The sequence below is a fragment of the Phascolarctos cinereus genome, unplaced genomic scaffold (assembly GCF_003287225.1).
Source record: "Phascolarctos cinereus isolate Bilbo 61053 unplaced genomic scaffold, phaCin_HiC Scaffold_726;HRSCAF=1367, whole genome shotgun sequence".
Classification (NCBI taxonomy): Eukaryota; Metazoa; Chordata; class Mammalia; order Diprotodontia; family Phascolarctidae; genus Phascolarctos; species Phascolarctos cinereus.
In genome coordinates this window covers 41,747,183-41,774,535 of record NW_027556098.1, presented here as the reverse complement: position 1 = coordinate 41,774,535, position 27,353 = coordinate 41,747,183, and the positions used below count along the sequence as shown (strand labels likewise).

General features: G+C 37.3%; 2 pseudogenes; both read left to right on the top strand.

The window, feature by feature from the left end:
- Window positions 1-209: 209 nt before the first annotated feature.
- On the top strand, window positions 210-8,091 carry LOC110199145 (cyclin-dependent kinase 2-interacting protein pseudogene; annotated as a pseudogene).
- Window positions 8,092-16,706: 8,615 nt separating this feature from the next.
- LOC110199166 (tudor domain-containing protein 3 pseudogene) lies at window positions 16,707-26,214 on the top strand (annotated as a pseudogene).
- Window positions 26,215-27,353: the final 1,139 nt, after the last annotated feature.

Here is a 27,353-nt window from a genome sequence, read left to right as displayed (position 1 = left end):
AAGTTCGAAGTACCAGACCAAATCTTGATTAAGGAACTCCAAGGAAACAATCACAGTGAAACATTTTTCCAGCCCAGGTTGGTATAGAAAGACAGGTCTGTGGACACTGGGGACAGAATCTAGCCGTCAGGTGCAGAGCCCTTTTTATGTGGGTAGTCAGCTGAGGCCTGTGGCTATGCTTTAGGGCAAGAAGAGGTTCCAGATTTACCATGGATGGACCCGACACTATTCCTGAACTAGGTCCCAGATCCATTGTGGATCAAGGAGGGCACCTGCACCTAGAGGTATTGCACAAGGGTAAGGAAACTTCAAGGTCCCAAGGTTGTATACTGAACAAGGTTCAGGAACAGAAGTGAGCAGCAGCTGTGTGACTGATACCTGTATGGGGTCTTGATTTCAACACCTGGCCCAGACTGAAGCAAAAGTAAAGTAACCAGTGTAGGGTGTCAGGCCAAGGAGAAGCCTACAGTTCTGCCACTCTGAAGTGGCAGAACCTGATGTCGAACTGACAGTGACCAGTGCTAGCAAAAGTCTAGTGGAGCTCCATGCAGAGTCAAGCCTACAGATACATTACCCAGACTAAGTCCTGGTGCAGGAGCTTGCAAAGCTTATGTTAACATGATAGTGGTCAGACTTTGTCCTAGATCAGATCACTTTGAGTGAAATGAAAGATTTCAGTAACTAGTCTGACTACCTTTGAAATCTTTGGAGAACATAGCATTCAATGCCTAGAGAAAGTAGTAACAGGATTCAGTAGAACACAAAGCCAGGCCAAAGCAAGACAAGACATTTCCTCTAGAAGTGTGAAGAGCCTGGTCCCGAAACAAAGTCCCAATCCAGGAAGTAAGGCTGGAAGAATGATTAAACAAACAAACAAAAGATTCTCAGAATAGAGAGATGTTGTGGTTACGGAGCACCAAAGACAGAAACCAAGAAGTGGAGAATGACTTTGAGACATCGACAAGCAAAGTTTCAATGAAAACATAGCTTGGATAGAGTTTTTTTTTTTTTTAAAGAGTTAAAATCTTTTTATAAATGAAAGGATAGGAAGGGAAGTGAGAAATTCTGAAGAAAGATTTGGGAGTAGAGTTAGTAATTTAGTATAAGAGGTACAAAACCTGACCCAAGGAACAGACTCCTAGAAAATTGGAATTGACCAAAGAGAAGTTAGTGACTTTATGAGACAGCAAATGTGTTAAAACAAAGTCAAAACACTGAAAAGATAGAAGAAAGTGTAAGGTATTTCCTAACAAAGCAACCGACTTGGAAAACAAATCGTAAGTATCATTGGACTATCTGAAAGCTATAACACACAGAGAGGAGGTGGGGCAGAGAGAGAATAAACAACATATTTCAATAACATTGCCCAGATCTTTTAGAACCAGAAAGTAAAGTTAAAGTAGAGAGAATCCACTAATCACCATTTGAAAGAAAATTTGAAATGAAGATTCCTAGGAATATCCTAACCAAAATCTAGAGTTTCCAGGTAAAAGAAAAAATCCTTCCAAGCAGCCAAAAAGAAAGAATTCAAGTACTGAATTCAAGCACAGTCAAAAATCACTTAAAACGTAGCAGCTATTAGAATATAAGAAAATTAATCAATCCACAAGCATTTATTAAGGGCACTTAATATATGTCAGGCACTGTGCTAAGTACTGGGGTAATATGAACAAGTAATCATAAGAAACTAGACAAGAATGAACTGTTTACTTTTCAATATGTGGAGATATATCCCCAGCAAAATCACCTCAGCCTTGAAATGCATACCTTGTCAGTACTCTCTGCTTCTGGAACCCTAAGAATCTCCATTTCAGGAGACCACCGAAGACAGCCATTCCTTTATTTCCTATCCACTTCATTCCTATGGACTTCTCCATCAACTTCCCTTTATGTGTTGTATTCCCTTATTAGATTGTAAGCTCCTTGATGGCAGGGACTATCTTTTGCCTTTGTGTAATCTTGTGTCACATCTATAAAGTAATTTTATTCAAGGGACTGGATTTTTAAGGATTCTGCACCTACAAAATGGCTCATGCTCATCCCAGGTAGAGAGCAGAACTCTTTAATAATGGATTGAGGTTGTAACTTCCAGCTCTATACTAAGAACAGCCCCTCTGATCTCTCATACTCTTGTATTACAAAAGAAACCAGGAGACTTAAAAACAAAATCAGTCATAGGTTTTTATAAAATTAATATTAAAATCTAGCAAATGTAGTGTTCCAAAAAAAGGTTAAAAAAACCCCAACAACCCACCTATTAAGGCAGAGGGGAGATAGGAACTACCCTTTTCTCCTGTCAGGAATGAGCATCGACAAAACCCTGCTTCAGTCACACGCTTCTCCCTTTATTCACACTGAAGTCACTTCTTAGAGTTCTGAAAAAGGGAATTATAGATGTGCTGGTCACCAGCTTTTAGAGTTGTGCTGCTGTCATCTTCTACCTTTTCTTTTCTCATGATCCTTCCTGCTGTCACCATCCACCAAAATTCTATCCCCAAAGTTTGAGAGCTGATCTCTCATTTTTCCCTTTTCTTCCCCAAATGGGAATAACTACAAATCTCAGAGGGTTTTGTGGCCAACACACCCCTTGCCATGGGCAGGTACATTTATATACTCAACACTTAGCACAGTGTAGTACTTAGTAGGTACTTAATAAATACTATCCATTAGTGAAAAACAAGTTGTATGCTTAATAAAAGAAGCATTTGAAGCATGTCTACAAAGGCAATTATACATGAGGAGATTACTTGCTTTGTAGGTATTCTAGACAACAAAAATACAAGAAAGGTAAACAAATAGAGCAAGGAAGTAAGGAACAAATAACAACAACAAAATACCTGAGGAAAAAAAGATGTAAAAATAGAAAGATACTGTGGTTTTAAAAACAACAAAAACAATAACCAAAGAACTATTCAATTATTTCTTTCTAAAGGAGAAAAGGGTGAGAATGGAACTTAAATACAAATGATGGTGGAGCAGCAGTCCTAAAACACTATGAACTAAACCTCACAGCACTCCACCTATAGGTGAATGAATATTTTTAAGGTGCTAACTTGAAGATTGTGATGAACAATAAAAGGGAGTAGGAGACAGAGGAAAATGAATGGTGTACCCTAATCAAGTCAGTGGTAAACAATGAAGGGAGAATAACTCCTGTGGTCTCTCTGGAAGAGGAGAAGGAGTGAAGGGGCAAAGAGAAGTATTAAAATGGGAGAAATCTCAATTCTGTGGTGGCAGGGAGTCCCATTGAAGAATACTCTGATGAGAAAAGATAGTCCATAATGTGTGATAGATACCTCACAAAGGATATAATCTTCAAGGATTGTGTTTAGAGAGATCACTGTCTTTGAGAGGGTATTGTGCCTCCATGGGCAACATCCTACCTCAGGAAAAGGGGAATCGGAGCACCTGGGGACAACTGATATCCAGAAGGCATGGGTCCAGAGAAGAGATTTCTTGGCAAATGGAGAAAAAAATAATCACGGGGAGGTAGAGTGGTAAAAAGCAAAGATATTAATAAAATAAAAATCAAAGGCTTAATCAAAATTTACAATTAATCAGGTGAATCAAAAAATGCAAAAATTGCAATCATGCTGTCAGACAAAGCAAAAACAAAAATTGACAACATAGAAAGGAATAAGTAAGGAAATTACATTATGCTAAAAAAGCCACAAACAACCCAATATTAACTTAATTAAATTAAATTAAACTTCCATCCTTCAAATGTCATAGAATCTCAATTCATAAAGAAAAAATTAAGCAAATTATGAAAATACATAGTAATGGCATAATAATAAGAGACTTTAATGTCCCTCTTTCAGTTTTAGAAAAACGAAAGAGAAAGATAAAGGAAACACAAGAATGTGTTGCTAGAGAAATTATAAAACCTTCTGAACAGAACCCCTGAGAAAGACATGGTTTTCTAAGCACCACATGAAACATTAATAAAAATTGACCACATATTAGGGTACAGAAATATTACAATAAATATAAAAAGGCAGAAAAAGGAAAACTGTCCTTTATAGACTATAATATAATAAAAATAGTCAGCAATTCAAAGAACACAAGCAGAACTGTGCCCTCCCCTCCGTGGAGACTCAATGAAATTTTAAATAGTAGTCAAAAACAAATAGAAACAATATTTATTTGAAAGAAATGATAATGAAGAAACAACATACCAAAATTTAAAGAATTAGCTAAAATTCAGAGGAAAAATTTTATCCCTTCAAACATACACTAACAGAAAAAGAGATTATCAAAGAATTGAATATACATACAAAAATTAAACCCAAATCAGCCTAAAGCAAGCAGAAAAGAAATTATACTTAAAATTAGAGAAGAAATATATAAACTGGAAACAGAAAATGTATAGAATTGATAAAATTAAAAGCTTCGTTTTTTGAAAAGACTAGCAAAATTGATAAACCTTTTGCCAATCTGATTAAAATGAAAAGGGCAGAATGTTAAATCAGCAAAATAGAAAATTAACATGGCAAAATCACAACAGAATCAGAAGAAACACCATACACAGTTATATGCTAACAAAATGGAAAGTATTAAGGAACTAAGGAATACCTTCAAGATATAAAAATATCTAAATAGAGAATAAATAAGAAATCTTAAATAATCCAATATCAGAAAAGGAAATAGAGCTGGTTGTAAAGGAACTACCAAAAGGGGAGAAAAACTTCTTGGTTCTGATAAATTCTATCTAATTTTAAAGAAAAATTAATACCACAAATGTACCTTGCCATGGGCAGGTACATTTATATACTCAACACTTAGCACAGTGTAGTACTTAGTAGGTACTTAATAAATACTTATCCATTAGTGAAAAACAAGTTGCATGCTTAATAAAAGAAGCATTTGAGCATGTCTACAAAGGCAATTATATGAGGAGATTACTTGCTTTGTAGGTATTCTAGACAACAAAAATACAAGAAAGGTAAACAAATAGAGCAAGGAAGTAAGGAACAAATAACAACAAATTGTTTTTTAAAATTGAGATAAAATGTACTCCACCAGAATCCTTTAAAAGGTGTAGTCTGAATACCTAAACCAATGAAGAATCAAGTAGGGAACTAAGATCAATATCAATTAATGAATATAATTCCAAAATTTTAAGTAAAATCCTTTCTAATAGACTACAAAAATTCATCCAAGAAATCATTCATTTTGACCAAATTGGATTTATATGATGGATTCAATGATAGTTTAATATTAGGAGAAAAAATCAACATAATCATGAAGAAAAAAAAAACACATTCAAAACTGTGATAGTAGATGCCTTTAAGAAAATGTGACATTCTAAGAGCCCTGTGTAGTATAAACATAGAGATATCATTTAAAAAATTTCATCATCAATTATCTATCTAAAACCAAAAACATGCATCATATATAATGAAGACAAACTAAAAATTTCCCAATAAATACTTGGTATACAGTGTAACTTCCCTTGGCAAGGGGTTGGTTGACCACAAAACTCTCTGTGATTTGTGATTCTTCCCAGTTCAGGAAAAAGGAATCTAAGGTGAAATCAACCTTGAAAGGAAAGGGAGGCAGGGGTTTTTCACACATTTGCTGCAGTGGGTCTGGTGAAACTTTAGAAGAGAAAGAAAAGAGAAAAAGGGAAAGATGATGTTTCTGTGGCACAAGACTAAAGGAGAAATTGGTGCTGGGTATATGTGCAGTTCCCTTTTGTAAAAACAAGAGATGGTTTCCATCTGAATGGACAAAGTGAGAGATGCATGTGACTGTGTTTTATCATAGGTGCTCACTCACCAGGAGCAAGACCTCAGAGAGAAACAAGACTGTGGAGAGAAGAAATGTGGGCAAGCCCTACCATGCTTGAGCCTTACTTTCATTTATATTTTTCTTAAATTTATTGTTAAAGAATACATTTGTCATATTTTGTATTATTTGTTATTTTGCATTATTTCTTGACCTGTGGTCAAACCCTTGCTTATGTTTCCCTGTGTCCCTTTTTTAAAGAGGAACCTTTCCTGGTACAGGGTTTGAGAGCTCAATTCCCAGCCAGCCCATTGTAAGAGTTTTACTCTCTAATAGGGCATAAGCATGAAACCATTTCAAAACTACAATTCTAAGTGCAGAACCACTGTGAGTTCAGGCCCTATGTTATAAATCTACCTTATAGACATGAGTCCAGGTTACACTGTGGGAATCTTGACCTAGGATCATTATTTTTCTCTTGTTCGTCCACCCCTTCTCCAATATTGCCCAAGTACTCATGATAACAATATTATTTGCACTTATTTCTCATTGCGTTTTCTCATGTGTTTCTGACTCCAGGTCCAGGTCTCTCCCCACTACAATGCTGCACTGAATAACATGGATATTGATAGTACCCCAAATACCTGATTTACCAATTCTTTAATCTACTCAACTCTCAGGACCTAATCCTCTACTCTACGTAAGATAGGTCATACCCTTAACCTTGTCATCATTCACTAGTTTCCTTCTCTGGAAGGTCTGAAATTCCTTTATCTGATTATAATCTGCCGTCATTCCATATATCCCTATGCCTAACCACTATTAAAACTATTTTTTGCCCATACCATGACCTCTGTTTTCTTCATTCCTCAAAGAATTCCCAGGCCACGACCCTTGCTCCGGCTATCCCTTCCTAATCTTGATCGTTTAGCATACGTTCCTAAAGTGGGTGATACTGCCCACTGGGAGATGCTGGAATGATCCAAGGGGGCTGTAGTAGCCTGGAGTACAATTGGGGGATGTTGAATAAAAATAAGGGAGTGGTGGAAGCATAAGTAAAGAAGAGAAGAAAATTTTGAAAAACCATTTGTACATGTTTCATTTTTAGTGTAACAGAGTTAAAGTAGTAGTGATTATATTATTTTCCAAACAAACACACAAAATGCAAGTTATAACCGGTCAGTAGTCAAGTCCACTGACAGGTCTTAATAAGCAAGGGTTGGCAGGCAAACCTCTCTCACATTGCTGGGAAGTCCAGCATGCATCAGCAAGCATATATACGTGTAATGGTGTGTTACAATATGATACTAACCTGTTACATGATGCACTATTGCATCATCAAAATTTCAATGCAGGAAAAAACCCTACAAATTTGCAATAAATTATTATATTTAATATTTTTAATATGATCTATTTATATAAAATAATATATTTAATAATATATTTTTGAAATGATGAAAATTTGAAATGACACAAAAAAATTGTTAAAAGGTTAAAGAAAACAGATTTCCGGGATCTTCCTTTGAACTTCCTCTGGTCTGCATTGGTTGGATCTTGGGTGCTAAAGTCATGGATTTGGGGCAGCTAGGTGGCACAGTGGAGAGAGCACTGGCCCTGGGTTCAGGAGGACCTGAGTCCAAATCTGGCTTCAGGCACGTAACACTCATTAGCTGTGACCCTGGGCAAGTTACTTAACCCCATTGCCTAGCTAAAAAAACCAAATCAAATAAAGTCATGGATGTGAAAACTTTGGCATGGTTACTCTCAAAATAATTATCTTATCTGTCAGCACAAGAAAAATTAAGGAAAATGCTGCAGATTGGCCCAATTTATTCTCAAAACAGGAGATTCTCAACAATATGGGGTTTTCTGTTGCAAACAAAATAGGAAACATCAAGGTCAGTGCACTTACTAAAGGCAAGGTAGAACTAGAATGCAACAGCATTGCTTCTAGATTTCAAAAGGCACATCCAAAATATAATGAGGAACTTGAGATGGTGTGCAAGGAACTTTGTAACAACTTGGAAAACTTGACTAAGGTACAGGTGAAAATGGAAAAGTTAACATCAACCACCAAAGGAATTTGTAACCTAGAAAATTACCATCATGGAAATGGAAATTATCAAACACCCTTTTCCATACATGGCCACTACCTACTTCTGTGAAGTTCCCCATAAGCCTTCAGAAATGTACAAGAAGGAAATACTCTTCAGATGCGCCATTGTTGAAGAGCTCGCCCATGCTATGTACCAGGATCTCATTTTAAGCTACTTATCTATGTGGTGGTACCAGCCTTATATTGAGAATAGCAGGCTTGATGTGGAAAGCATGCTACTTGAAACTGGACCTCAAGAATTATAATTTTTCCAAAACCATTTCATTTTCAAGCCCAAACTTCCAAAACCAGAATGAATCTTTCTTTCCAGGTCCTAGGATATAGACCCACTGTTGCCTCATACCTTTCCTTCCAGGGTTACAGCTCTACTTCTTTTCTTGCTGGCAGGAGTTACCTGGATTGCACCTTATAAATCGCTTAACACCACTCTGGTAGTAATTTTTGTCTTTTTTTTTTTTTATTTTGGCTAGGCAATGGGGTTGTGACTTGCCTAGGGTCACACAGCTGGTGAGTGTTATGTGTCTCAGGCCAGATTTGAACTCAGGTCCTCCTGAATCCAGGACTGGTGCTCTATCCACTGCGCCACCTAGCTGCGCCTCTGGTAGTAAATTTTAAAGTTGCTGCTAGTCATTCATTCAGTACCTACTGTTAAAACTATGACCCTCCTTATTTGACAAAAATTGCTAGGAAAACTGATTATGTGTTTGGCAGAAAATATTTAGATCAGCATTTATTTTCACAGTAAGTTCCAGATGGATTCTCAGCCTACTGTTTAAAAAAAAAATAACACCCACACAATGGGGTGAAATTAGAAGGATGAAAGGAGGTGCCTTTCACAATTATAAGTAGGAGAATTCTAAACCAAAGGATAGAGGTACAAAATCAAAATGCATGTGTACAAACAAACCAAGAGAAACTAGATTGGGAAACATAGTTTAATCAAATAACAGAATAAAATCTGCTATAAGAAATTGATATAAAAAGATGAGACTAAGAACCATTTCCTAGCTATCTGTTCAAAAGATGTGAACAAATAACCTTCAGAATTAAGAAATGCAATTACCAAACAAAATATCACAGGGCATCACTAAGAGAAATGAACATTTCACTTCACGTTAAATTGGCAAACATGAAAAAAAAAAAACAACACAAACCAGCAATGCTATTTGAGATAGGAGCTCTTAATACACCAACCATTCTAACAATTTGGAACTTTTCAGGAGAAGTCACTAAACTATTTGAACCCTTTGACCTAGCTGTCTGACTATTACAAGGCATATAACAAAATGAGGTCAAAGAGGGATTGAGATGAGGGAGAGCCCCATGTTACTAATGGCACTTTTTGTGGAAGAAACAAAAAATTCAAGTTACTCAGAAAAACTAGGGAAGACTTGTATGAACTTATATAGAGTGAATAAATCAAGATTCATGTTTCATGGAAAGAAAAATACTAAAAAAAATTCAAGTTGAGGAAAATAACTAGTATTAATCAGAAGACTGATGAAACATATTTTTTCTCTCAGCAGGTTGATGGGTTTCTTTTTAGGTGTGGAATAGTGTGTCAATAGTGTGTCAGTTTCATTTGCTCAACTGTTTTTGTTACAAAGGGCAATGGGGACAGAGATAAATATATAAATGCTGTTTTTTTTAAAACAATAAATTAAAAAAAACAAAAAAAAGAAAGTAGATTTCCAGGGGGGTGCTGAGTAATTTTTTAAAAAAGGGGGTGGTAGGTCAAGTAAGTCTGGAAACCTCTGCTTTAATGAACCTATTCAACTTTACACTATCCTCTACTTTTCAATGCTTTATGTTCTTGTTCTACTGCTACTCAAGCCTCAAACCTGGATCACTACCACTATCATCCTCCTCCACTTCTACTCATATGAGGAAGTCTAGTAACTGTGATGACTTGTATCCAATACAAATTTATGTTGTTAAATCTTACTTGGATCCTCCATACAGCAAGACAATTCTTTTGTCCTTTCCTAATTGATTCTCTATCCCATACACCACAAAAGCTATTTCAAACCTATTCTCTTCCCAAGCCTCCTGCAACGCTACCTGCAACCCTTTCAGTTGAGGACCTTCTTTTGTATTTTACTGAGAAAATTGATGTCATTTGCTATGAACTACCTTTGTTCCCTTCCTTCTTATCTTGACATAATAACCTGCTATTTCCTCCTTTCCTCCAGTTTCTGATGAAGGTCTCTACCAAGACCAATACTTCTTTGATCCCATCCACTTGAATCATTTCCTTCAGATTGTCCCCACTATTTTTCCCCTCTAATGTTCAGTCTCTCTTTATTTACTGGATCCTTTCCATTCACCTAATACAATATCCCTACCTCCCCATCCTTAAAAGCCCTCACTAGATTCTACTATTTCAACGAATTGCCATTTTCTGTCTACAGTAGCTTCCTCTACTTACCCTCCTGTAATTCTCTAAACCCCCTGCAATCTGGCTTCCAACCTCATCACTCAGTTGAAAGTTTTCTGTAAAATTACAAATGATCTCTTAAATGCCTAATTCAATGGTCTTATCTTTCTTGACCTCTTTGTAGGTTTTAACACTGTTGACCACTCTATTCTCTCTAGTTTTTATGATATTTACCTCTAACGATTCTCTTCCCATCTCTCCTATCTGTCCGACTGTTCTTTTTTAGCCTCCTTTGTGTGACCATGATGTCTGACATCATTCATGTCATATTTACTAACAATAGGTGTGCTCCAGGGTTGTATTCTAGCCCTTTTCTCTTTTCTCTCTATACTGTCTTGTCAGGGTGTATGAGATGTTCAAGGAGGACTAGCACTTCTGTTGTGAGAGTGTGAACCCTTCGCACGGCTGCTTACCCACCTTTGGTGTCCACTTGGCACTCTACTCTCATCTGTGGCTCCAAGAAGCTATAGCATGTTCAGTGGCCACACCCTGGCAAACTGTCTCAGCAGATGAGCTAAACCATGTTGAGGTAGTCAGTGGGACAATTAGGGGTTGTCTACTCCAAGCACGTGAAGACTTCTCCCAGCAGAATGGGTGGATAAGAACAATTTGTTCCAGTGGCCATGCAGGTGGCTGACACAGGCACTGTGGAGTGCTTAGAGCTTGGTTAGACATTGAAGACACCAACTTTATCCACTGCATCCTGGACAATCATCAGTCATCCTGACTTTGTCTTGCCAGTGGACTTCAAAGACTCTGGGAGAGAGAGTGAAGCTAACGACTTTGTGCAATTCTGCCTCACTTAAATCCAATTCACAGATGAGTCAAGATAGCACCCTGTGATGTCATCAGTCCTCTTAATAATAAAGGACAAACAACAACAGCACTCTCTTATCTCTCTATCACTCTATGCAGATGACTCATCTCTCTCTTTCTCCCTCCACGTACATGTATACATACATACATTATATATTTTACAAATATGTATACATATGTATGTGTGTATATGTATGTATGCATGTAAAGCTCACTACTGAGCTTTAGCCTCTCATTGCCAATTGCCTTTAGTCCCTCATCACTGTATGGACATTTTGAACTAGATTCTTTTAGGTGTCTCAAAAGCAACATGTCCAAAATAGAGTTCATTACCATTTTCCCCAAACCCAGCCCCTTTCCAAATTACATTACTTTAAAGAGCACCATCACCATCCAGATATCCATATTTAAAATGTTGAGGTTTTCCTTCAACTCCATACTTTCACTCCCATCAGATATATCATCAGTTGGCAAATCTAATCATTTCTATCTCCACAACATTTCTTGTATTTGTCCTCCTTTTCCCCTCAGATAGATACCTCTCTAATTCAGGCCCTCATTACCTCTAACTTGGACTATTGCAAGAGCCTTCTTTTTGGTTTCCCCACCTCAAATCTCTTCCCATTCTAATCCATTTTGCACGTCTGCCAAATTGATTTTCTTAAATAGCAGATCTGACCACATCTCTGCCCTTTTCAAATGCCAGTCACTCCCTATTACCTTTAGAAATATATATAAACAACTATGTTTGATACTTAAAGCTCTTCACAACCTGGGCCTTTCCTACCTTTCTCATCTTCTTACATATTAGTCCCTTCTACACACTATGGTTGAGTTTAGTTATTCTGAACAATTTGCTGTTGTTCCTCACATATGTCCCACCTTTGTGTCTTTGCTCTGCCTGCTCCTATATACAGGATACATTCTCTGTACATCTCCACCTTTTGGAATCCCTGGCTTCCTTCAAGAGTAAGCTCAAGTGTCTGCATGAAGCCATTTCCTGATCCCTTCATAAACTAGTGCACTCTCTCTGTCTCTGTCTTCCTCTGTCTCTGTCTCTCTTTCTCTTCTACCTTGAATTAATTTCACATATATTATACATGCACAACAGTATCTTTGATTTAGAATCTTTCTTGTAGTATCTTCCATGAAAGTGGCAGACACCATTAGCAAGCACATTTTTATCTGTTTTATGCCTTATTCGACAGCAGTAGAAAAGTTGCTGAGAAAGATTATCTTTTGTTGTATTTTTCAAGGAATCAAGAATCATTTTTTAGCATATGTCCTTTCACCACTTTTTTTGAGAAGTAAATTGACATTTAATTCTACCAGATCATGTGTTTTAAATAGCCAAAAAAGGGTATTGTGGTATTTTGCATTCTCAGCATTTTTTCAGACAAATGTATGCCTACAGAGAAACAGTCGGGTTTAGAAATCATTTGTGAAAGTGTGTGCCTTTTTAAAAAAATCCTTTAACAATTATGTACCTAATAAAATTCTCATAAAAATTTTGTAGTTATGGAAAAGTGGACATGGGTTGGGATTTACTGATATTTTCTTAACCTTTTTTGTTGAAATTTTAAGTCTGTGATTTTTTTGAATAGTTGGTTTCCTATCCCTCTTCAGAAATCTTAAGAAATATTTTCTCATCATTCTCAGAATTCTGTTTACTCCAGAGTTTCTTCTGTATGCTTAATCTAGCCTAGTTTCTTTCCCCATGTTTTTATTTCCTTTAATGCTATTTGTACATCCTTGTTCTGCACACTAGGGATTACAGTGTTAGTAGCTAACTAAACATCTGTTGTCATTGGTTATCAGAAGAGTTTTAGTGAAAATAACTATCCTGAGTACTGCAACATGAAATATTTAAGCCTACGAAATAATTCTTTGAGGACCTGTGAGCCATTCTTCAATTTAGCTACAATTTCTTTTTGTATTTTAGGTAATGGGCTTAGACATTAGAGGTCATAAATTTCCTCATGTTTCAGATGAAGAAACTGTGGCCTGGAGAGGTTAAGTTTCATTATTCCCAAGGAAGTTGTAATTGGCAGAATTGGATTCAGGTCCTAGCCCACTAACTACAAATCCAGCATTTTTTCCACTGCACCATGCAATATCCTTTCTGGTTTTATTTACGGTGGGAATGTCAAGAGTAACACGATCCAAAATATCTCACCTTTAGGGTACTTAGAGTTAATAGGAGATCCAAAAATGGTGTGATTCTTAGTACTGTATAATCTGTCCCTTTCCTTGCACTCTTCTGCCTACCATCAGTTCAGAGGAGGAGGTTGTTTGCACAGGATTGAAGGTCACTTTATAATTTTATTTATTTCATAGGTTACCATACTGAAAGAACATACCATTTGCTAGGTAGCCAACCTACTGGTGATAAGCCTTACTATACTTAAATATGCTGATCCTTAGCATGAATATTTGTTTTTTGGGATTTTCCAAAATGGTAGAATCTAGTAGCAAATACACTCTGCTCTCATAGTTTTTTTTTTTTTTTAAGAACTGGAATAGAAATTATGGAAAGCTTATTCTACAACAAATGGAATAATATTCTTGATTTTTATTCGAATTCTAATTTTTTTTGACTTCCAGCCATGATATGTGTTATTCATTCCTTTCTTTAATCATTTCAACAAATATCTCTCCTTCCACTCCCAACTTCATGTAATCAGTTAATTTATCTGGACTCTTGGTGTGCTTTATATCACAGTGTGTATGTGTTTTGCCAGTTATGTAGGGTGAACATATGGGGAACTAAAGTGCTAAATAAAACCTTTCCTACTAATAATTTCTACATTGATATAAACAGAAACAAATTATAATAAATTTGGAAACAGCTAGGTGGTGCAGTGGATAGAGTGCTGGGCTTGGAGTCAATTCAAATTCAGCCTCAGACACTTACCAGCTGCGTGAGTCTGGGCAAATCACTTAACCCTGTTTGCCTCAGTGTCCTCATCTGTAAAATAAGCTGGAGAAAGAAATGCAAATAACTCCAGTATCTTTGCCAAGAAAACCCAAATGGGGTTGTGAAGAGTAGTACACAACTGAAATGCATGAACAACAGTATGTTTATGTAGTACTAGTGAAAGCAAAAAGCAAATAAACACATTTACAGCAGAAGATAGAAGCCTCATGTTACGTTTTTGAAATCATTTCAATATCTTGTGATTTTCCTTGACTTATTGTAAGTCATTAAATTCAAAGCTGTTAGCTAATGTTGGCTTAGGGGTCTCCCTTCCACACATAGCTCCAGCTGTGGGCTCAGGCAAAGCGCAGATTCAATCCTGGGGGAAGCCTGACCTCAAAAGGGGGAGTTAGGTTTGATTTTTTTTTTAATACTCTCCGCTCTTTGCTCCCATTACAGAGTTCTGAATAAATTGTCTACAACCAGGTATAGGCATGGTCCATGTCTGGATATCATTAAAAGGGATTAGTAGAGCCCTCTCTAGAGAGTTTATCACATCACCAAGTAATAATGAAGGGACTCTTCCCTCTACTTCAGAGTATAAGGTATTTAATTCCTCCCCCACAAAAAATGCTTAAAGCAGATGGCTTATAAGTGTGCATTAACACATATTTAAAAGATGAAAAATAAGCTCACATATTTTATTTTCCAAGGAAGTGATGGCAATTTTGCAGGCCTGTTCAACAGATATTTCATATATACCTTGGATATATGTACTACCCAAGCAGTATAGGGCCAGATTTACTGACAAGAAAGGGCATAGTTTGAGTTTTCCTAGTCTTTTCAGTGACAGCATCCTCCTAACTGGGCAACCAGCACCTCATTTAGGAATTCTCAACATCTTGAACTCACAAGGTTACCAAGAGTGCTGGAAAGACATATTTCTCAATATTGTTATTTGGTTACCAAGGCTCAGTGAAAGAAATACAAAACAGAGTAGAGTAAGCTAGGGACTTGAGGTCTTGTCTCAGGGTCAGCTAGCTAAGTACATATTTACTCTGCCATGTGCATCATTCAGGTGGGGGGAGGGGAGATGGAGGAGAGAAAAATCTCTCATTGGAAGTCCAAGGGACCGCTTTGTTCCAAACCAGGCAGGAATCAAAGAGGGAGGTAGAGATTTTCTACAATTCATTGCCCACTGAAGGGGCAACCCTTCTTGGATCAGTTACCAATCATCATTCACAGGGATATATAAACCCCAATCAGGAGTAGTTGGATGCATATGTCCTTTAACAAGGGTCTAAAGCATCTTCATTGCTAGGGAAATGTCCTAGACCAGCTGATCGGGGGTTTCCTCTGATTACTCCTGCTATATGAATTAACTGTGGCTTAGCAGTTCCTCTCCCCCAAAGACTCTGGCCTCATAAAGACTGAATTAGATCCTAGAGGCCTGATTCCAGATGTGTCAATGTGTTTCTCTGGAACATATTCTCACTATGTAAATTCCAGGGAAGTCTACTGAATAAAACTCAAGTTTGGTTCACATCTAGGTTTTTCTATATTTGGCCTTACATAGTTATTCAGTATGTTCCCCTCAATATGTTCCACCACAGAAAATTCATAGGATGTAAATTGCTTGTAGAAGCTTACAAGCGGAAATTGAAAGCACTCAGCCTATTAGCCTCATTGAATTTCTGCCAGAAAGTGACTCTTGGTGAGACTGCTTAACATGTAGTCTCTATTTACCTTGGTTCTCTATGGCTGAGCAACACAAAGCAGTGCTGTAGAGCATTATCAAGGTCCAGAACTCCTGATCTCTCATGGCATAACTTTAGTCCTTTAGACGTAGACCAGTACTCTGTGAAATATTCTTTTTCAAGCAGTGTTCTGTTAAGGAAATCTGTCTTTAAGAAGCTAATATCTGGCTCTTGAACTCAAGATAACTCATGAGATAACCCACCTCAAAGCTGGAAATGTTCATTCTTAGTCTGGATAGCCTCTGTATAAAAGAAACTGGGAAGCCTTTCTGGGCAAAGCAACCAACCTGTATTAAGAGAAACAAAGGGCTACAGTCTGCTCAGTATTGTCTGAGGCCATGAGATATAAAATTCACAGTTAACTATAGGTCTCTTGATTCACGTGTGGTGCAGCAAAGTCCTCTAGAAGCTGATTCAAGCAAGATTACATTTTGTAGTTCATTATGTCCTAACTTTATGATGTCCTAACTTTTTTTTTCCATAGTGTCTTACAGGACTTTCTTGTTTTATCATTTTAATGTAAAGATTAATACATAGGTATGATTATTATGGTCACACACTTGAGATATATACTTCATATTTAGTTACATTTCTAAGGTTAGCTAGCACAGTAATTTCCCTGGGACTACATCATAGTTTGGTTACACACAGGTTTTTATTTTTACCCAGGACTATTTTCTTACTATAAGTCACATAGTTATTTCTTATCCTGATGATTATAGCTGATAAAAGATTAACAAGGCAAAACAGAGCAAAGCACTCAAGGCACTTTTACCTCTGACTCGTGCGTAGAGGAGGAAGTAGTTGGAGGTTCAAAAACTACCTTCTTGACTTCTCGTCATGGGTTGCACACCATGAACTTCTCCTACAAGTCATCTCTCTCGGTTTCTTGGGAGGGATTCTTTCCTAAACCCTTTCTGTATTTCTATCTGAATGTCCAAGGAAGAAAAACAAGAAAAAGGAAAAGGGAAAGGTGATGAGTTAGTTAACAGCTACCTTTTGGAGACCCCAGGAGAACGGTGTCTTTTGGAAAGAATCTGTCCTCCTGAGCCTCAGTCTACAAGTCAGCTGGAGGGAGCCCCAATCTCTGAAGCCCAATCAGTGCAGTGTTTTGTTTTGTTCTTTTGTTTTTTCAATTCTACAGTTCAACTTTTTATTTTAATAAAATCAGAATGTGCACAGCACATGCAGTGCTAGCATCTAAACTAATACAGCAAGCAATTGCTAAACCTACAGTGACTTGAAGTTCATCTTTATATTCAGCAAGTTTAGACCCATTCTTGCATATGATTTTTGAATCTTTATTATCAACAGATCATATTACTGGCTGATAAAATTTGCTAAAATGTTGCTGCTGAATGTACAAGTCACTGATTATGCCAGTTAACAAAGATAACTGCATGTTGAGGATTGCAATGTGCCAGACATTCATGGAAAACAACTAAAACAACGACAAAACACACATACACAGCTAAACAAAACACATGCAACAAACACCTGAGAATCTGGACACTTCATATTAGTGTTTAGAAGTGTTTCACTAATATCTTAAAACAAGTGTATCAAAATGTTGGCACATTTTAATTTCAAGTTGCGAATTTTGTTTTGCTAACATCAGAAAGTTATGGCTACACTGCCAATGCTGAGTCTGCTTAATTTGACTTAAGAGTTTAATATGACTTAACATTGAAAGCTCTCACTACCCTGAAACATGTAATTTCATGTATATGGTGATATTCAAAATCAAGTGCCAGTGTTTTTGTACTGTCTTTTGGTCAAGTTTCTTTAAACTTTCAAAGAATCACTTTTAGGTTTGCAAAAATAAATATTTGTCAAAACATTCAATAAATATTACACAAAACTAGCAGCAAAAAGTATGTAGAAATCTGTGGCATGCAAATAGTTATCTTCTCAACTATCATTCCCATGGTCCCAAATAAATTTGAGAATCTAGTCCCTTTCCCTTCGACAAGCTACATTCAGCAATGTCCAAGAGACAAAGTAAGATACACATATACATATATACATATACACGTAGCAGGTTTAGCAGAGCTTTAGGTAAAGGACTTTGGAATCTAGGCTAATACTCATAGGACCTGATAATGAGACAAGGTAGTCTTTGAAGATGGCGGGCACTTCCAGCATTAAGTTTCAGAATGAGGGTGGTGGTTGGCCCCCTTATGTTCTGAAAGGAATGCCTGTGGCTATGTAGCAGATAGGTAGTAATACATAGAATTTGTATTTCAACAATTTGTTGAAAATTTGTTTCAAGATTTAGGAAGAGAATCATAGCTCATGTTCACAGGGGTTTTTCTAATGTGTAATTTATTTATACTAAATCAAAGAAACTAAAAACATATGCCATTCTGTGACAACCACCTATATCCCTCTTCTTATTTTTATTTTTTATTTTATTTTATTGGCATTTGGGGTTAAATGACTTTCCCAGGATCATACAGCTAGTAAGTGTCAAGTGTTTGGTCTGAGACCGCTTTGAACTCAGGTCCTCCTGACTTCAGGGCCGGTGCACTATCCACTGCACCACCTAGCTGCCCCCCTCTTCTTATTTTTTAAGACATGCCACATCATATATGATGTCCATGAAAGATTGCAGACTGATCTGGGTGGCTTCCAGACATTGGGGATCACATGATAGAACTAGAATATTTTCACTTGAGGAAAGGGGTTGAGGAGAGGCTCACCTGAAATGCAGCCTGTAGGTGGGGGTGGGTGGGTAAAGAAGAAACAGGTCTCAGGACATCCCTAGGAATTAAATTCAGTGTGAATGTAGAAGTATTCCTACCCTGGAATGTGTGGGCGTATGAGGAAGGTTTCTGGTAGATGAGAAAGTACTCCCTTATCCTCAAGGTGCTTGTAAGAACTCTCTAAACTCCATGCCCTGGACTTCACATGCCTACAGCTTCTATGTCCTATATAGTGCTCTGAATAAGCAAAGAGGGAGAAATGCCTTTTTTTTTTTTTTACAAATAAGCCAAACTAGGGTAATGTGGTACAGATACTGGGCTCACTCTACCAACTCACACTGGGCCTTACTAGGTAGGTTCTTCAGAGGATGACTACTATTTCTCCCCTCAGGGTTCTAGAGGGTAATTCTGAAACTCTGTCTTCTAACACTATGACCCATGAGCTCCTAGACAACATGTTCTCTCAATATCATTTAACCAGATAATATCTTTTCAACATCAACTGATTAATATCGATTACCTTTATATAGGAATATTTACCGAAATGATATGTCAAAGACCAAACTAAAGCAATATACCCCCAAACCAAAGCTTCGCTTTTACCCCTACAGACCCACACAGTCTCTGGGGAGAAGGATTCAGATTTAAAATGGTTTCTACAAAACATCCTCTCCCAATGCTCCCAACCTGAGGAAGAAGTACTTCATAGCCATAAGAGTCCTTACTTCCTTTCAAGGAATACCCATCAAGTTCACATCTAGGTTTATTGTAGCCAATGGACATATGCATTCTTTGCTCAGCACAGCTGGCCCTTTGGTGAGGCAGATCAGGCAAGTTGTCCTTATGGTCCTCAGGGCTGCTGTGGAGTGTCCTCCTTGGACTCTTCTGCTGCTGCCACTGACTCTGGGACTCTGTTGGTGGGATCTCTGATAGCTTTGATAAATCTCTTCACCAGGGGCCTCACTGACCTGAAATCAAGAAAGAAAAAAAGCATATAATAGTAATAGAGGAGCCATGAATTCATGTATACATGGTGGTCACATGGGGAGGTGAGGCAGTGGAAGCTGCTGCCTCACTCCAAACTGAAGATTTACCCTAAATGCTCCTTCTCAAATGCCAGAGAGAAAGAGGGGAGGGGTGGGGGAGACAAGCATGGAGAGCAGCATATAGAGACAGGGATAGAAACAGATCGAGACAGAGAAAGTAGACAAAGTCAGATAAAAAGGCAATGAGAGAGATATAGATCTGTGTGAACCTTTTCTGTGTACATTTCATTCTACTTCAGCAGCTTTCCATTTATGTGCTGAAGTAGAGAGAAGGGTCACTTCATTATGCATATTCAGAAGAATGTTCACCAAGCTTCTACGTTGGTTGGAATCGTGCAGGACGTAATGCACATGCTCTAATGACTACTCTTATCCAGACACCAATTGTGAGCAAGCTTGATAAGGATTCACACACAAACTGGCACAGTTTCTTCTAGGTCTAGTGGTTTACAGTTATGGATCCATGAATGACTCTATTTGTAGTCTCCTTTTCTCCTCTGAGAGAAGGCACCTGATTTAACCAGACTGCTTCACCATCTTTGGAAGAAATGTTAATATAAATATATGAAGTAAATATAAGAAGGCTAGAAAAGATGTGTCTTTTGATACAATGCCGGTGTCTAAAAACTAAAATGTCTCTACTGTCATGATAGAAATCTGTGATAAAGATAAACTAAGGCAATAAATTTCTGAGCACAGTCAATTTATTAGCAAGGCTTGCAATTGCCAATAAATGGGTCCAAGCCCTTCTCAGTAGGTGCAAGGACACCACTGGTAATTCACACAGTATTCTTATACTCAACAAAGAGGAACAAATCAAATGACACAACCTTAAGTAATACAGGATTTCCTTCATTTTGATTGACTAGTGATACAAGTAGAGGATGGAACCTTTGGGGATAGGGAACTTGTGGTTGGAACAAGGAACCTTGTGGCTGGAACATTCCAGTTTGCCCAGAATGTACTGCCTATGAGCCCCCTTGTCTCAGCCTTGTGATGGGCACATTCAGGGAATAGGGAACTCTGTGTTTTGTGTCCCCTCGTTTACCAGAGTGATTTATAAGAAATTTGACACAAAATGGAGGACAATAATTACTTAGGTTCACAAGATGGAGTCCAATTATAATTATACTTTCACAGTTCCCTCTTTGATCCTTAAAAGACTTGTCTTTCATGGACCATTTTATTGCAAGGCTAACGCACTGGTTACAATAGCAAAGTTAAAATAAATTGAATCATCTTCTAAAGGCCAATTCTACATAATCATGTTCTGGACCAAGGTTTTGAGCTAACATAAGATTCTTAGAAGTCAAATTAGAGCAAGCTTTGGTACAATAGGTAATACAACATTGAATACATAAAATGTGGGAAAATAGTTATGAGGATTAAGATTAGAAGACCCCATTTGAATATGGTAGTCAATATGCCTCCTCTTGAGAGCTAGGAGAATATCCAAGAAAATCAGGAGAGATCTCCTACTATGGGGTATAGTAAATTATTTTTCCTACTGGGCTTTCCCAAGTCCAACATTCTCATAATAGCGAAAGCATAGTTACAGAAGTAGAAAAACTGGGTTGAGATATAAAGGGATTTTATTAAACAAACCTGAACCATTATTGTCTATTTTGTTCAAAGTTTGATATAATTCATTTAAAGAGGGATAGTTGATCAGTGGAGACAATCTTGACTTTTTTTTTGATATACATTTATTTATTTTTAGCTTTCAACATTTACTTCCACAAGATGTTGAGTTCCAAATTTTCACCCCATCTTGCCCCTCCCCCTCCCCCAATACGACATGCATTCTGAATACCCCCTCCCCTAGTCTACTCTCTCTTCTATCTCTGCCCCCCCTTCTCTTATCCCCTTCCACTTCTATTTTCCTGTAGGGCAGGATAGACTTCTTTACCCCATTCCTGTGTTTCTTATTTCCCAGTTGATTGTGAAAACATTTTTTTAAACATGTGTTTTTAAAACTTTGGGTTCCAAATTTTTTCCCTTCCTCCCTTCCCACCCACCCTCACTGAAAAGGCAAGAAACTTGATATAGGTTATACATGTGCAGTTATGCAAAACACTTCCATAGTAGACATGTTGTGAAAAACTAACTTTATTTCCCTTAATCCTATCCTGCCCCTCCCATTTATTCTATTCTTTTTTTTTGACCCTGTCCCTCTTCAGAAGTATTTGCTTCTGATTACCCCCTTTCCCAACCTGCCTTCCTCTCTATCATTCCCCTGCTCTCTTGTCCCCTTCCTCCCCTGTTTTCCTGTAGGGTAAGATAGATTTCCATACCCAATTGAATGTGTATATTATTCCCTCCTTAAGCCAAATCCTATGAGAATAAGATTCACTCATTCCCTCTCACCTTCCCCTGTTTCCCCTCCACTATAAGAGCCTTTTCTTTTCTGTTTTTTTTTGTGAGGTAATTTACCCCGTTCTACCTCTCTCTTTCTTCTTCTCCTAGTATAATCCTCTCTCATCCCTTAATTTTATTCTCCAGATATGACCCCTTCATCTTCAACTCACCCTGTGCACTCTATCTATCTATCTATCTATCTATCTATCTATCCATACATACATATAATTTTTCCCCCTCAAACTACTCTAATACTGACAAAGGTCTCATCTTTCCATGCAGGAATATAAACAGTTCAACCTTAATATGTCTCTTATGATTTCTCTTTCCTGTTTACCTCTTCATGTTCCACTTGAGTCTTGTATTTGAAAGTCAAATTTTCTATTCAGCTCTGGTCTTTTCATCAAGAATGCTTGAAAGCCCTCTATTTCACTAAAGAACCATTTTTCTCCCTGAAGGATTATACTCAGTTTTGCTGGGTAGGTGATTCTTGGTTGTAATCCTATCTCCTTTGCCCTCCAGAATATTATATTCCATGCCCTGCGGTCCTTTAATGTAGAAGCTGCTAAATCTTGTGTTATCCTGATTGTGTTTCCACAGTACTTGAATTGTTTCCTTCTGGCAGCTTGTAATATTTTCTCCTTGACCTGGGAACTCTGGAATTTGGCTATAATATTCCTAGGAGTTTTCCTTTGGGGATCTCTTTCAGGAGGAGATCAGTAGATTTGTTCAATTTCTATTTTGCCCTCTGGTTCTAAAATATCAGGGCAGTTTTCCTTGATAATTTCTTGAAAGATGATGTCTAGGCTCTTTTTTTGATCATGGCTTTCAGATAGTCCAATAATTTTTAAATTCTCTCTCCTGGATCTATTTTCCAGGTCAGTTGTTTTTCCAATGAGATATTTCACATTGTCTTCTATTTTTCATTCTTTTGGATTTGTTTTACAGTGTCTTGATTTCTCATAAAGTCACAGCTTTCCAATTGCTCATTCTAATTTTTAAGGAAGTATTTTCTTCAGTAATCTTTTGGACTTCCTTTTTCATTTGGCCAGTTTTTCTTTTTAGGGCATTGTTCTCCTCATTGGCTTTTTGTACCTCTTTTGCCATTTGGGTTAGGCTATTTTTTAAGGTGTTATTTTCTTCAGTATTTTTTTGGGTCTCTTTTAGCAAGCTGTTGACTTGTATTTCATGATTTTCTTGCATCACTCTCATTTCTCTTCCCAGTTTTTCCTCTACTTCTCTTACTTGCTTCTCAAAATCCCTTTTGAGCTCTTCCAAGGCCTGGGACTGATTCATATTTTTCTTGGAGGCTTTGGATGTAGGAGCTTTGACTTTGTTGTCTTCTTCTGGTTGTATGTTTTGATCTTCTTTTTCACCAAAGTAAGATAATATAGTCTGACTCTTTTTGTGCTGCTTGCTCATGATCCCGGCCAATTACTTGAGTTTTAATACCTTTGTTAAGGTAAGAGTCTGCCTCCAATGTGGAGAATGTACTGTCCCAAGCTTCAGGGGTTTGTACAGCTGTTTTCAGAGATACTTGTAGGGACCTGTGAATTTTCAGTTCTTCCAAGGTGGTATGATAAGGGGTGAGGTGTTTACTCCTTTCCTGGCCTGTACTCTGGTCTATTAGTGACCACAAGCACTCCTTTCTGTCCTGGAACAGTGAGGAAGGTTTCTTCTTCACAGCCACTACATGCTCCACCCCTCCAGGGCTCCTCCTCACCCCAGGACCAAGTCCAGAACTGTGACCCAGATCCAAGCACAGGCAAAGTAAGAGATTCCTGCCTCAGCACTGGCAAAGAGATCCCTGCAATCCCCCTCTGATCAGCCACTGGATTCCCCCTCAGTCTGTGGGCCAGAAGCTCAGGACGCAGCCACTGCCCGGGGACTGGCTGGGGGCCTGCACTCTGCGCTCTGGAGCTGGCTCTGACCTAGCTCCTCTCTCAGCACTGCAGAAACAGACTTTTCCCACTGACCTTCGAAGTCTTTGGCATTTGTGGAAACTGCCACAGCTGATTCAGTCTTCTGAGGCCTGCTTCAGGTTCACTGAGGCCTGCGCGCCCATGCTGCACAGCCCAGTGAGATTTACCTTTCCAATCAATCATCCAGGTTGTCTTGGGCTGGAAATTTGCTTCACTCTGTCTTTTTGTGGGTTCTGCTCCTTTAGAATTTGTTTAGAGCAATTTTTTATAGGTATTTTGAGGGGTTTGGGGAAGAGCTGAAGGAAGTCACTGCTTTCACTCCACCAACTTGTCTCCCCAATCTTGACTTTTAAAGAGTGATTGCTACAAATTTAAAATTAGTGGGGTCTGTTAGGTTTTCATCAGATTTTGATCAATGTTTAATTCACCTCTACTTGAATGAGGTTGGATTTAGGTATTTAATTAGGATATGAAAAATAAACTTTTAAAAATTATTCTGACATGGTGAAATATATCAAATAAATTGTCTAAAAATCACATTTACAGTAAACTTTATAATCTATGACAAACAAATCTTTACTATAATATAAACTTATAGGAGTTAATTTTTTTTCCCTGCAAGTTAGAAAAGACTTTTGTTTGAAAAAGTCACTGATTTTAAATTGGATTCTCCTTATTTTCACTAAGACTCTCTAAGAATAGGTTACAGATTAAACTACAGTTAGAGTACAAAGAGACTTGAATAAAACCTTAATTAACATCAATCATCAATCAATTAACATTACATCAATTCTTCCCTTAGTTCCAATATTCTTTTAATCAGCACTTTTGTATCTTGAATCCCAGATGTCTCAAGGATTTTCCTGCCTATAAAAATGAAACTAACTTTTCCTTCATAAGTTACATGTGTCAGTCATCATATTTGTAGCTCCACCTCTGATATGAATGCTCATCTGGGCAGCTAAGTCTTTGTACGTGGGTCTAGGTTCCCAAAAGGAGAAGCCTAGGTCTCTGACCTGTATTTATTCCTTCCTTATCTTCCTCTGAGATAGAATTAAGTGGACATAGTTTTGCTCAGCATTCATGGGTTGTTAGTTTAGTTTTCAAAGAAAAAATTGGGAAAAGAAATGAGAGTGATGTAAGAAAATCATGAAAAACAAGTCAATTGCTAAAGGAGACCCAAAAAATACTGAAGAAAATAACACTGAAAAATAGCCTAACTCAAATGGCAAAAGAGGTCCAAAAAGCCAATGGGAGAAGAATGCCTTCAAAAGCAGAATTTGCCAAAGCTTACTAAAGAAAATACTTCATTAAAAATTAGAATGGAGCAATTGGAAGCTAGTGAGAGGCAAAGGAAAAGGCAGAGGATGAGGAAGATGTGAAGATGAAGAGGAATTAGGAAATTCCAGGCCATCTGCACCCAGCAAGTTATGTGATTTCTTGGAGTCAAAAATGGGGTCTTTAAACATGGAAAAATTGAAATCACAGTCTCAGCCTCTTCATCAGGGACAACACAGACTGTTGAATAGTGAACAAAATGGAGTAAAAGACTATAATCAACCAAGACACTTTCCTCGAAATGATATCAGACAAACCAAGGAATGAAAAATCTCCTCATTTTCAACGGGACGCTCAAAATTCAAGACAAATTTTAGAAAACAGCTGGTTATCTAGGAGCAGAGGTCCTGAAAGACAGAGTTCTTCTGTGGTACATGAGGCATGGACAGAAGAGAGAATTAAGAGTGATAGATCTTATACTAGAAATGACAGAATTAAGGATATTGCATATCCTTCAACTTCTCACCAGAATCATGGTGCTTTTAAAAAAAGAGATAATTCTATGCAAAATAGACCAGTCAAAGGTCCATCTTACTTGGAGGTAAAAGAAAGTCTATTTCCTCAAGAAACCATAGACCATAGTAATCAAAAGCATGGGAAAAGGAAAAATCAAATATCAAACCCTGATCAGTTATATGAAAGGAAAACAAGAACAATAAGTAATGAAGCCTTTAGTGGTATGAAAAATGAGAAACATTTTAGTATGAATGCTGATTACCCCAATTCTGTTAGAATCGATGGCTTCAGTGATATACCAAATGGAGAGGTTGAAGTTTCAATGAAAGGAAGATGAGTTGGACCTATTAAGTCTGCAGGATCCACTGGGGCTTCAGCTTTTGATGATAAAATGTTATTTTATAATAGTGGGCCCAAAAGGAGGTCTGGGACAATCAAACCAGAAAAAGTATTGGAATCTTCTCTTCCTGTGGAATGCGGAAGAATGTGGAAACCAGGAGATGAATGTTTTGCACTTTATTGGGAAGACAACAAGGGTGTAAGGAGGAGTGTCATTTACTATTTACTATTACTGCTGCTAAGTTGTTTTGGGAACTCCAAAGCCTACTCATTTTAATTAATTGGAATAAACATAAAAATTTGTACATTAAGTTTTAAAAAAAAATAGGAATTCTCTAACATTCTGTCCTAAGGGAAGAAGGAGAAGTCTCAAGGTATGACTACATGAAATGGTGGACTTTGTGAGATAAGAGAAGCAAAGATAAGGGAGAAAGAGCAGGATAAGGGCTCTAAGCTCAGAACTTCTACCACCAAACTAGTAAGGAAGCAAAAGCTTCTGAGTTTATCTTTTCTGTCCCTAGACAACTTTCTTCCTTTTCTTCGCCCATCTCTTCCACCCCTCATCTAATAATAAGCTCTTCTTCATTCACTCCTAATTCTTACGCTTCTCTTATCAAAGCTTCTCTTAACTTCTTCATTCTTATTGCCCCCAAACCCTCCGCCCTTCCTCAGTCTTTTAGTTAGTATTTGGTCCAAAGAAGAAAAAAATTGTACTCCCTTTCCTAAGCAAAGTTTGAATTATCCCCTCAACTACTTCTTTCTCTCCTAAACTAGAGTTGTCCCTTTTCACTGTGTCTAAGGCATTGAGTGGTGCTGTTAATGGATAGTAAGTTTATGAGTTTCTAGTTCATTTATATAACTCTTTAGTATTTGTATGCAGTTTCTTTTGAGGCTTGTTATGAAACTATGTCTTGGGAAAGACATAACAATTAGTGGGGAATTTGAAAGGTAACCATACCACTGAATTTCAGTGATAGAAGAGACCTTAATGATTCTCTACTTCAGTGGTTTCCAACATTTTCTTGTTCCATAAACCCCTTTCAACAATAACAAAATGCTTTGTGAGCCCCAAGAGTAATTTAACATACTGCTCAAAATATTCTCTTATATTCATTCATGCAATGATAACTTTTTCCCCTACTAAAAGCTCCAAATTACAATATACATTACATAAATATGATTATAATATATAAAATTTTATTCTACCTGTAATTATGAAAACTCTAAATATAAAATTATAAAGCTTAATTATAAAAGAAACATGAATATTTAATAGGAGACATTCTATAAAAATAAACAGAAGTAACCTGGCAAAACCTCATATGTTTGCTATTATGTACATAAAAATTATTTGTTTTACCAAATTTTTGACATGTATGTGTACATATATGTGTGTATGTATATATATATATATAT